The sequence below is a fragment of the Kogia breviceps genome, chromosome X (genome assembly GCF_026419965.1).
Source record: "Kogia breviceps isolate mKogBre1 chromosome X, mKogBre1 haplotype 1, whole genome shotgun sequence".
Taxonomy (NCBI): Eukaryota; Metazoa; Chordata; class Mammalia; order Artiodactyla; family Physeteridae; genus Kogia; species Kogia breviceps.
Window position 1 is genome coordinate 81,829,777 of NC_081330.1, and position 9,251 is coordinate 81,839,027.

At 45.1% G+C, this 9,251-nt stretch overlaps 2 pseudogenes; one reads left to right on the top strand and one right to left on the bottom strand.

The window, feature by feature from the left end:
• The window catches only part of LOC136793440 (germ cell-less protein-like 1 pseudogene), a 26,371-nt pseudogene extending 17,432 nt beyond the window's left edge, over nucleotides 1–8,939 (top strand).
• LOC131748136 (germ cell-less protein-like 1 pseudogene) lies at nucleotides 2,131–3,666 on the bottom strand (annotated as a pseudogene).
• Nucleotides 8,940–9,251: the final 312 nt, after the last annotated feature.

Genomic DNA, 9,251 nt, shown 5'->3' on the forward strand with positions numbered 1-9,251 from the left:
AAATTGTTACAGAAAAAATAAATAACAATTTTTACCTTTCTACTGAATGAATGACTTACACTTTCCCCTAGTTTAGTTAATTTTTTTAAAAAAATATAATGAAGTCTATTGTTTGTAGTTGGATAGATATACAGAGTATAAGGGAACACTGGGAAGGGGGGCAGAATGAGAAATTAAGGGCAAACATCAAAGGATGCAACAGCAGCTTCCTGATTGAACTATATCTTATAACTAACTGTTATGTAAATATCACTCTAATACTACTATGTGGGTTTGGGATAATGAAGGCTTTAAAACCTCCTTAAAGGGTAAAATTTAATAAATGAATGAATGAATGAAGAAAAACAAAGTCAAAACTAATTTGTTCACTGGATGACAAAGGATAAAATCTCATTGGGAAGAGAAATATAAACAAACGGTAAGGAAAATTCTTGTTTCAACTAAGTTAAACATTAAATCTGGTGATTATTCTTTTTAATTTATTTGTTCATCTTCTATGAACTTTTCACCCCCTTTCCAAGCATGTATTTATTATTTGTATGGATTCTTAAACAGAGCTTTCCATTCTTTGACCTCCTTTAACCAGAAAAATCACTCAATGAAATGCAAACAAGTAGCGCATGTGAAAGGGAATGGCATGGGGCCAGTTTGCAAGGTAGCAGTAGTCAGAAACCAACATATTCAAATCATGACTAGTGTGTTTCTCCTTTTGTGACAAAAACACTTTCAACCTTATCCTTTTGATTGACTGGCTTGGACTGCCTGTCTTTTGATCCCATTTCCAGATGCCAGGTAATTCTCACTATAATCCAAAGGCATTCCGTTCCAGAGGTTACCAGTCCTGTTCTTAAGTGGGAAAGAGTCTTTCCTAATACAATTTGAACATCAAAGATTTCTGAAGAGCAAAGGCCATCAACTTGCTTAAAGAGTACTTTCTCTGGAGCATAAATAATTCATGACTGTATGCCACAGAAAAAGTATATTTAGTACAGGAATAATCTCACAGAATTAATCTGCTTCCTTCCACTCCACCCCCAATATAGGGTGTTATAAGATTAGAAATGTTTCTCTGGGGTTAAAATGCTAGGGACGTTTAAGTCTAACTAATATCTAGATATGCTTACATTCATAAAGAAATGAAATTGGGTTATTTGTAGTGAGGTGGATGGACCTAGAGTCTGCCATACAGAGTGAAATAAGTGAGAAAGAGAGAAACAAATGCCATATACTAACACATATATATGGAATTTTTTTTTAAAGTGGTTCTGATGAACCTAGGGGCAGGACAGGAAGAAAGATGCTGATGTAGAGAATGGACTTGGGGAGACGGGGAAGGGGAAGAGTAAGCTGGGACGAAGTGAGAGAGAGTAGCATTGACATATACACACTACCAAATGTAAAACAGATAGCTAGTGGGAAGCAGCTGCATAGCACAGGGAGATCAGCTTGGTGGTTGATGACAGCCTAGCCGGGTGGGATAGAAGGGTGGGAGGGGTTATGGGGATATATGTATACATATAGTTGATTCACTTTGTTATACAGCAGAAACAAACACAACATTGTAAAGCAAGTATGCTCCAATAAATATGTTTAAAAAAAGATATGCTTAGGTTGAACAACAACCAATAACAAGAAGATAATCAGTGTGGACTGGGGCGTGTGCTAACATAGTGAGAGACCATGGAAACCAAGTAGCTGCTCTAAACACACCAACTGAAAGAGAAATGAAACTGTTACTTTAACATTCATTTAATCAAACTAAAGGAAACACAAACTTTAAGAGAGTTTCACTAAGAGTAGTAGAGCAGGTAGGCTCACATTTTCTGTCTAAAGTCAATAGCTCTTTGTCTTCATAGAAATGATGGGCGGGGCGGGGGGAGTGTCAATGGATCCTAAACCAGGAGGACAGGTTGCCACATTAAGAGACCAAATGAGTTCTAGAGGTGTCTGGGGGGCTTCAATATTTGTCCTCTTCATATGCTAAGGTAAACAATCTCAAGTATTATGAGCTACAGTTCAACAAAGCCTCTGACAGAGTTGGTTACCTGAGATGGGTAAGTCTGGTTGGTTCCACAGAAGGAGCTGGCATATGGACCAAGCTGGTAGTACCTGACCCCAGTAAAGAGCTGCTCAGTTCTCTGAGCGTTTTTGCAGGGTTCCTCCCTCTGGGCAACGCCCCTCTTGGTGGAGGAACAGGAAGTTACAAGACACGTATATGGGGAAAACCACATCTTGGTTTTCCAGGTTCACTACCTGTAGCTCCTGATCCTTTCTCAGGGAAAGCATCTGGTATCCTGTGTCCTTCCTGAAAACGGCTCTCCCAGCCCTGTCAAAGGAAGACAGGCGCAGGCGGAACGGGAACTTTCTCTGCCAGAGTAAGCTGACACCGAGGCCGCAGGACTCGTTCAGTGCGCTGCACCGTAAAATGATGTGCTGGTTGGCATAGCACACCACCAGGTCCCAGCTGAAGTTTAAGTCTTCCCACCGCCAGCTGCACTGCTTGTCCCTGTGGAGCTGGCCCCCACACCGCATGCTGTGCCCCTGGGTGTCGGACACGTAGACGTCCATGGGCCAGAGATTTCTGGTCTGCTCAGTCCACACGGGGGCAAGCCAATGCTCTTTGTACACTGTAGTCAGCCAAGTGGCAGGGATAAGCGCATCCTGTTGGATGACGCGTGCTGACCTCAGGTCCCAGATAATGTAGGCAAGCCGCAGCTGTTGGAACACTGGCACGAAGGCTCTGCCCTGCTCGGTCTCCAGGATAGGGGTGCCCCCCGAAACCCTCCTGGACCTGGCAAACCACGAGTCGGTGTCAGGCAATAGGGCACTGCACGGGCCACTCCATGTCGGCTGCAGCTGCAAGAACATCCACTTTTTCAGCATGGTGTACACGTCCATCTCCACCTCCATCACCAAGAGATCTGAAGAGGAAATGACCTCTTTCATGAGATCCAGGCTGACTTCTCGCAATAGCTCGTCACTACGCTGGGTCATCATGTTGTCCAGCAGCCACTGAAGACACATGCTCCTGATGTTCTGGAGTCCGTAGCTTTCAGCAGAGTAGTAGTAGCTGCACACGGTCTGGGCACTGACAGTCTCCTTCATGACCTCCCCGCACTGCTGAATCAGCTCGTCCAGCTGCAGCATGCTGGCTGTGGCCAGGATGGCGACGACTCGACCGGCTGGGATGCGCATGGAGTCTCGGTACAGGGAACCGAAAGCCTCGTGCAGTGCCTCACGATCAATGTTCTCGTCAGGCATCTGCAACTCTATAGTATCCATGATTATCTCCCGCCAAGCACCACTGAACATACTAGCAAAGTACCCTGACTGGCACAAGTGGACCCTATGCAAGTTCCACTCACCCCCCAGTGCGCGGATCCGCACGTCACTCTCTTCTCCTCTCAGGAAGAGTGCCTCATAAACGGACCCTGAACTATCTTTAGCATGTTTCCGGTGGGACACTTTTCTGAGCGGCCCACCGGGGCCTGTCTTCCTCTTGTGGCTCCCCTGACTGGTGGCGGGTCTGGCCTCTTCGCTCTCCTTCCCTTCCTCTCTCTCTGCCACTACTGCCTCCTCAGCCTCCTCCTCCTCCCCAGTGGCACCTGGCTCCTCTGGGCCACGCTCCCCCGAGTGCCATGGCATCCGACTGCTTCGTGTTTCCATGGCCTATACCTCAGCGGTGCAGTGGACAAGCTTCCGCTCCAGGCGCCGTTGCCATGGGCACTAGCTCAGCCCAGAGTGCTGCTGGGTACAGATGACGTTTGCTCTAACGTCCTCTTGGACGCCATGCTACGCCACACCCACTAGGCCCCACCCCGCCGTATATGGCCAAACCATACCAGGGATAGCTCTGTATCTTTCCCTCCAGGGATGATTGCTTTTGGGCTCCCTTCATAGCATGATGGTGTAACAGAGGCCTTTGTGTGCGAATTTTCTCCATTTATTTCAGGAACACAATTCGCTCTTCCCCACCTAAAACAGTTAGTGATCATTCCTTTATGGAGAATTACATCTAGGTCCCAGCTTTGTACTCTAGGCACCTTAATTTCCATAATTAACTTCTTAGGCTTTCTCATCACTTGAGCTGTGAAACCATTTTTTTTGTGATAAATGTGGCAATATTTGTCCACTTGTTTGCTTTGGCCTTTAACTTTCTTTTTCTTTTCCGTTTCGCGGGCCTCTCAGTGTTGTGGCCTCTCGCGTTGCAGAGCACAGGCTCCTGATGCGCAGGCTCAGCGGCCATGGCTCACGGGCCCAGCCACTCCACGGCATGTGGGATCTTCCCGGACCGTGGCACGAACCTGTGTCCCCTGCATCGGCAGGCAGACTCTCAACCACCGCGCTACCAGGGAAGCCCTCGTCTTTAACTTTTTTTCTAAAATAGCATTGCCAGTTATAGAATAATTTAGAACTGTGTGTGTGTGTGCACGCACCTGTGTGCACGTGTGTGCACATGTGCATCCAAATCAGCTTCTCAGAGCTCGTGCCTTCATTTTCCATAGGCACACCAACCTTTAGTTTGGGGCAAGATCTTAAGTTCCCAAAATACTTTTAGCTTTTTAAAATGTTTTCAGTTTTGTTCCCACTCCTCCTGTTTGAACATCTTGTGCTCTCTGTTGGCACTTTTCTTGTTTCGTGCAAACAACTACTCATTCCTCGTGGTCTGAAATCTGGATCAAAGACCACCATTTCTCACACCTCCAAGGCAGATACATATCTTTCTTCAACTGTACTCCCATCAGGCTTTGATCAAACATTTCTCCCCGTATGGCTGCAGTTATTTCATTGTATTATTTTTCACCACTAGATTTTTGAATGTTGGAGGCAAGGACTTTGGATTACCAGCACCACACACAAGGCTTAGCAGGTAACAAACTTACAGTGAAAGAAAATGAGGAATGAATGCGATGGTTTTCCATTTTTGAGGAAAGGAATAATATTAAATACTGCACTGACAAGTGTAATAGGCTAAATAAATGAGGTGTTGCAGAGAGAGTCTGGATCTTTCAATGACAAGGAAAGTACAATATATAGGAAAATACAAATAAACAAAAACCTCTTGAAAATGGCAAGCCTCTAAGGTCATTTGGCCCTGCCTAAGGAGAATGTTTACATAATTTGAATAGTGTAGTATAACCATAGGTTACATTCTAAATATTCTTTGTTTTACAGCTTTACAGAGGAGCTGATAACAGGATCTACATAAAGGCTGCATGTTCAGTGCTGCTTGGCGGGAGACACCCATGGATACTATAGAGTTGCAGATGCCTGACTATAACACCGATCATGAGGCACTGCACGAGGCTTTAGGTTCCCTGTACCGAGACTCCATGCGCATCCCAGCCGGTCGAGTCGTTGCCATCCTGGCCACAGCCAGCATGCTGCAGCTGGACAAGCTGATTCAGCAGTGCGGGGAGGTCATGAAGGAGACTGTCAGTGCCCAGACCGTGTGCAGCTACTACTACTCTGCTGAAAGCTACGGACGCCAGAACATCAGGAGTATGTGTCTTCAGTGGCTGCTGGAAAACATGATGACCCAGCGTAGTGAGGAGCTATTGTGAGAAGTCAGCCTGGTCTCATGAATGAGGTCATTGCCTCTTCAGATCTCTTGGTGATGGAGGTGGAGATGGACGTGTACACCATGATGAAAAAGTGGATGTTCTTGCAGTTGCAGCCAACTTGGAGAGCCCTGCGCAGTGCCCTATTGTCTGACACCAACTCGTGGTTTGCCAGATCCAGGGCGGAGTCGGAGGGCACCCCTTTCCTGGAGACCGAGCAGGGCAGAGCCTTCGGGCCAGTGTTCCAACAGCTGCGGCTTGCCTACATAATCTGGAACCCGACGTCAGCACGCGTCATCCACCATGATGCCCTGATCTGTGCCACTTGGCTGACTCCAGTGTACAAAGAGAATTGGCTTGCCTGCTCCGGGATGAGCAGACCAGAAAGCTCTGGCCCATGGACGTCTACGGGTGCGACCCCCACGGGAACAGCATGTGGTGTGGGGGCCAGCTCCACAGGGACAAGCAGTGCAGCTGGCGGTGGGAAGGCTTCAACTTCAGCTGGGGCCTGGTGGTGTGCTATGCCAACCAGCACATCATTTTACGGTGCAGCGCACTGAACGAGTCCTGCGGCCTCGGTGTCAGCTTACTCTGGCAGAGAAAGGTCGCGTTCCACCTGTGCCGGTCCTCCTTGGACAGTGCTGGGAGAGCCGTTTTTAGGAAGGACACAGGATACCAGATACTTTCCCTGAGAAAGGATCAAGAGTTAGAGGTAGTGAACCTGGAAAACCAAGATGTGGTTTTCCCCACATATATGTCCTGTAACTTCCTGTACCTCCACCAAGAGGGGCATTGCCCAGAGGGAGGACCCGTGCAAAAAAGCTCAGAGAACTGAGCAGCTCCTTCTAGGGGTCAAGGATGACCAGCTTGATCCAGATGCCAGCTCCTTCTGTGGGACCAACCAGGATTGCCCATCTCTGATAACCAACTCTGTCAGAGGCTTTGTGGAACTGTAGCTCATAATACTTGAGATTGTTTACCTGAGCATATGAAGAGGACATATTTTGAAGCCCCCCAGACACCTCTAGAACTCATTTGGGCTTTTTTTTTTTTTTTTTTTTTGCGGTACGCGGGCCTCTCACTGTTGTGGCCTCTCCCGCTGCGGAGCACAGGCTCCGGACCCGCAGGCTCAGCGGCCATGGCTCACGGGCCCAGCCGCTCCGCGGCATGTGGGATCTTCCCGGACCGGGACACGAACCCGTGTCCGCTGCATCGGCAGGCGGACTCTCAACCACTGCGCCATCAGGGAAGCCCTCATTTGGGCTTTTAACTTGGCAACCTGTCCTCCTGGTTTAGGATCCATCGCCCCGCTCCCCGCCCCGCCCATCATTTTTGTTTAGACAAAGAGCTATTGACTTTAGAGAGAAACCATGAGCCTACCTACCCTACTTCTCTTAGTGAAACTCTCTTAAAATATGTGTTTCCTTTAGTTTGAGTAAATGCATGTTAAAGTAACAGTTTCACTTCTCTTTCAGTTGGTGTATTTAGAGCTGCTACTTGGTTTCCATGCTCTCTCACTATGTGAGCATATGCCCCAGACCACACTCATGATCTTCTTTTTATTGGTTGTTCTTCAACCTAAGCATATCTTTTTTAACATAGTTATTGGAGCATAATTGCTTAACAATGTTGTGTTGGTTTCTGCTGTATAACAAAATGAATCAGCTGTATGTATACATATGTCCCCATATCCCCTCCCTCTTGTGTCTCCCTCCCATCCTTCCTATCCCTGCCCTCTAGGTGGTCATCAAGCACCAAACTGATCTCCCTGTGCTATGCAGCTGCTTCCCACTAGCTATCTGCTTTGCATTTGGTATTGTGTATATGTCAATGCTACTCTCTTACTTCGTCCCAGCTTCCCCTTCCCCTTCCCCTTCTCCCCAAGTCCATTGTCTACATCAGGGTCTTCATTCCTGTCCTGCCCCTAGGTTCATCAGAAACATTTTTTTTTAGATTCCGTATGTGTGTGTTAGCATAAGGCATTTGTTTTTTCTCTTTCTGACTTACTTCACTCTGTATGGCAGACTCTAGGTCCATCCACCTCACTACAAATAACCCAATTTCATTTCTTTTTATGAACGTAAGCATATCTTGATGTTAGTTAGACTTAAACTTCCCTAGCAGTTTAACCCCAGAGAAACATTTCAAATCTTATAACACCCTATATTGGGGGTGGAGCGGAAGGAAGCAGATTAATTATGTGAGATTATTCTTGTAGTAAATATATTTTTTTTCTGTGGCATACAGTCATGAATTATTTATGCACCAGAGAAAGTACACTTTAAGCAAGTTGATGGCCTTTGCTCTTCAGAAATCTTTGATGTTCAAATTGCATTAGGAAAGACTCTTTCCCACTTAAGAACAGGACTGGTAACCTCTGGAATGGAATGCCTTTGGATTATAGTGGGAATTACTTGGCATCTGGAAATGGGATCAAAAGACAAGCAGCCCAAGCCAGTCAATCAAAAGGATAAGGTAGAAAGTGTTTTTGTCACAAAACTGGAAACACACGGGTCATGATTTGAATATGTTGGTTTCTCATTACTGCTAACTTGGAAACTGGCCCCATCCCATTCCCTTTCACATGTGCTACATGTTTGCATTTCATTGAGTGATTTTTGCTCTTAAAGAAGGTCAAAGAATGGAAAGCTCTGGTTAAGAATCCATACAAATAATAAATACATGCTTGAAAAGAGTGTGAAAAGTTCATACAAGATGAACAAATAAATTAAAAAGAATAATCACCAGATTTAATGTTTTACTTAGTTGAAACAAGAATTTTCCTAATCGTTTGTTTATATTCCTCTTCCCAATGAGTTTTTATCCTTTGTCATCCAGTGAACAAATTACTTTTGACTTTCTTTGTTTTTCTTTCTTCATTCATTCATTCATTTATTGAATTTTACCCTTTAAGGAGGTTTTAAAGCCTTCATTATCCCAAACCCACATACGCATATTAGAGTGGTATTTACCTAAGAGTTAGTTATAAGAAATAGTTCAATCAGGAAGCTGCTGTTGCATCCTTTGATGTTTGCCCTTAATTTCTCATTCCGCCCCCCTTTGCAGTGTTGCATTATACTCTGTATATCTAACCGCTTACAAACAACAAACTTCATTACACTTTAAAAAAAAATAATTAAACTCGGGGAAAGAGTAAGTCATTGATTCAGTAGAAAGGTAAAAATTATTATTTATTTTTCCTGTAACAATATAACTTCCTTTATATAAACTCTCTAAGCAATTTCCAATCACTTCTTCTTGAGCTGAATGCCAGGATGCCATTTCATCTAAAGAGAGGTATCCTCACTATGGAAATTCAGAGACTACTTGTCCAGAAATGCACCTTGACTGAGAGATCTGCTTTTGTTGTCCTCCCCAACTAGCTTTAAATTCTTAAATTGCTTTTTGCTGTTTATAATAGAAAGATGTTCAATAATGTACACACAGTGACAGCTGAAATACACTCATTTAATAAACATTTAAACTCTCACAATCCGTGACTGTTGCTCTTTGCCATTTTGGGCATTTTATGCAATACCAGTGCCTATTTTTTGACTTCATTTTTTTTTCTCTTTTCTTTTTGACTGCTAAGGATGAGGAGGAAAGCTTCACCCACCTTGACACTCACTTTGTTTTGTAGCCTCTTAGCCAAGGTGTGGGGAGATGGGGAGGCAGATCCAGATGTACAGT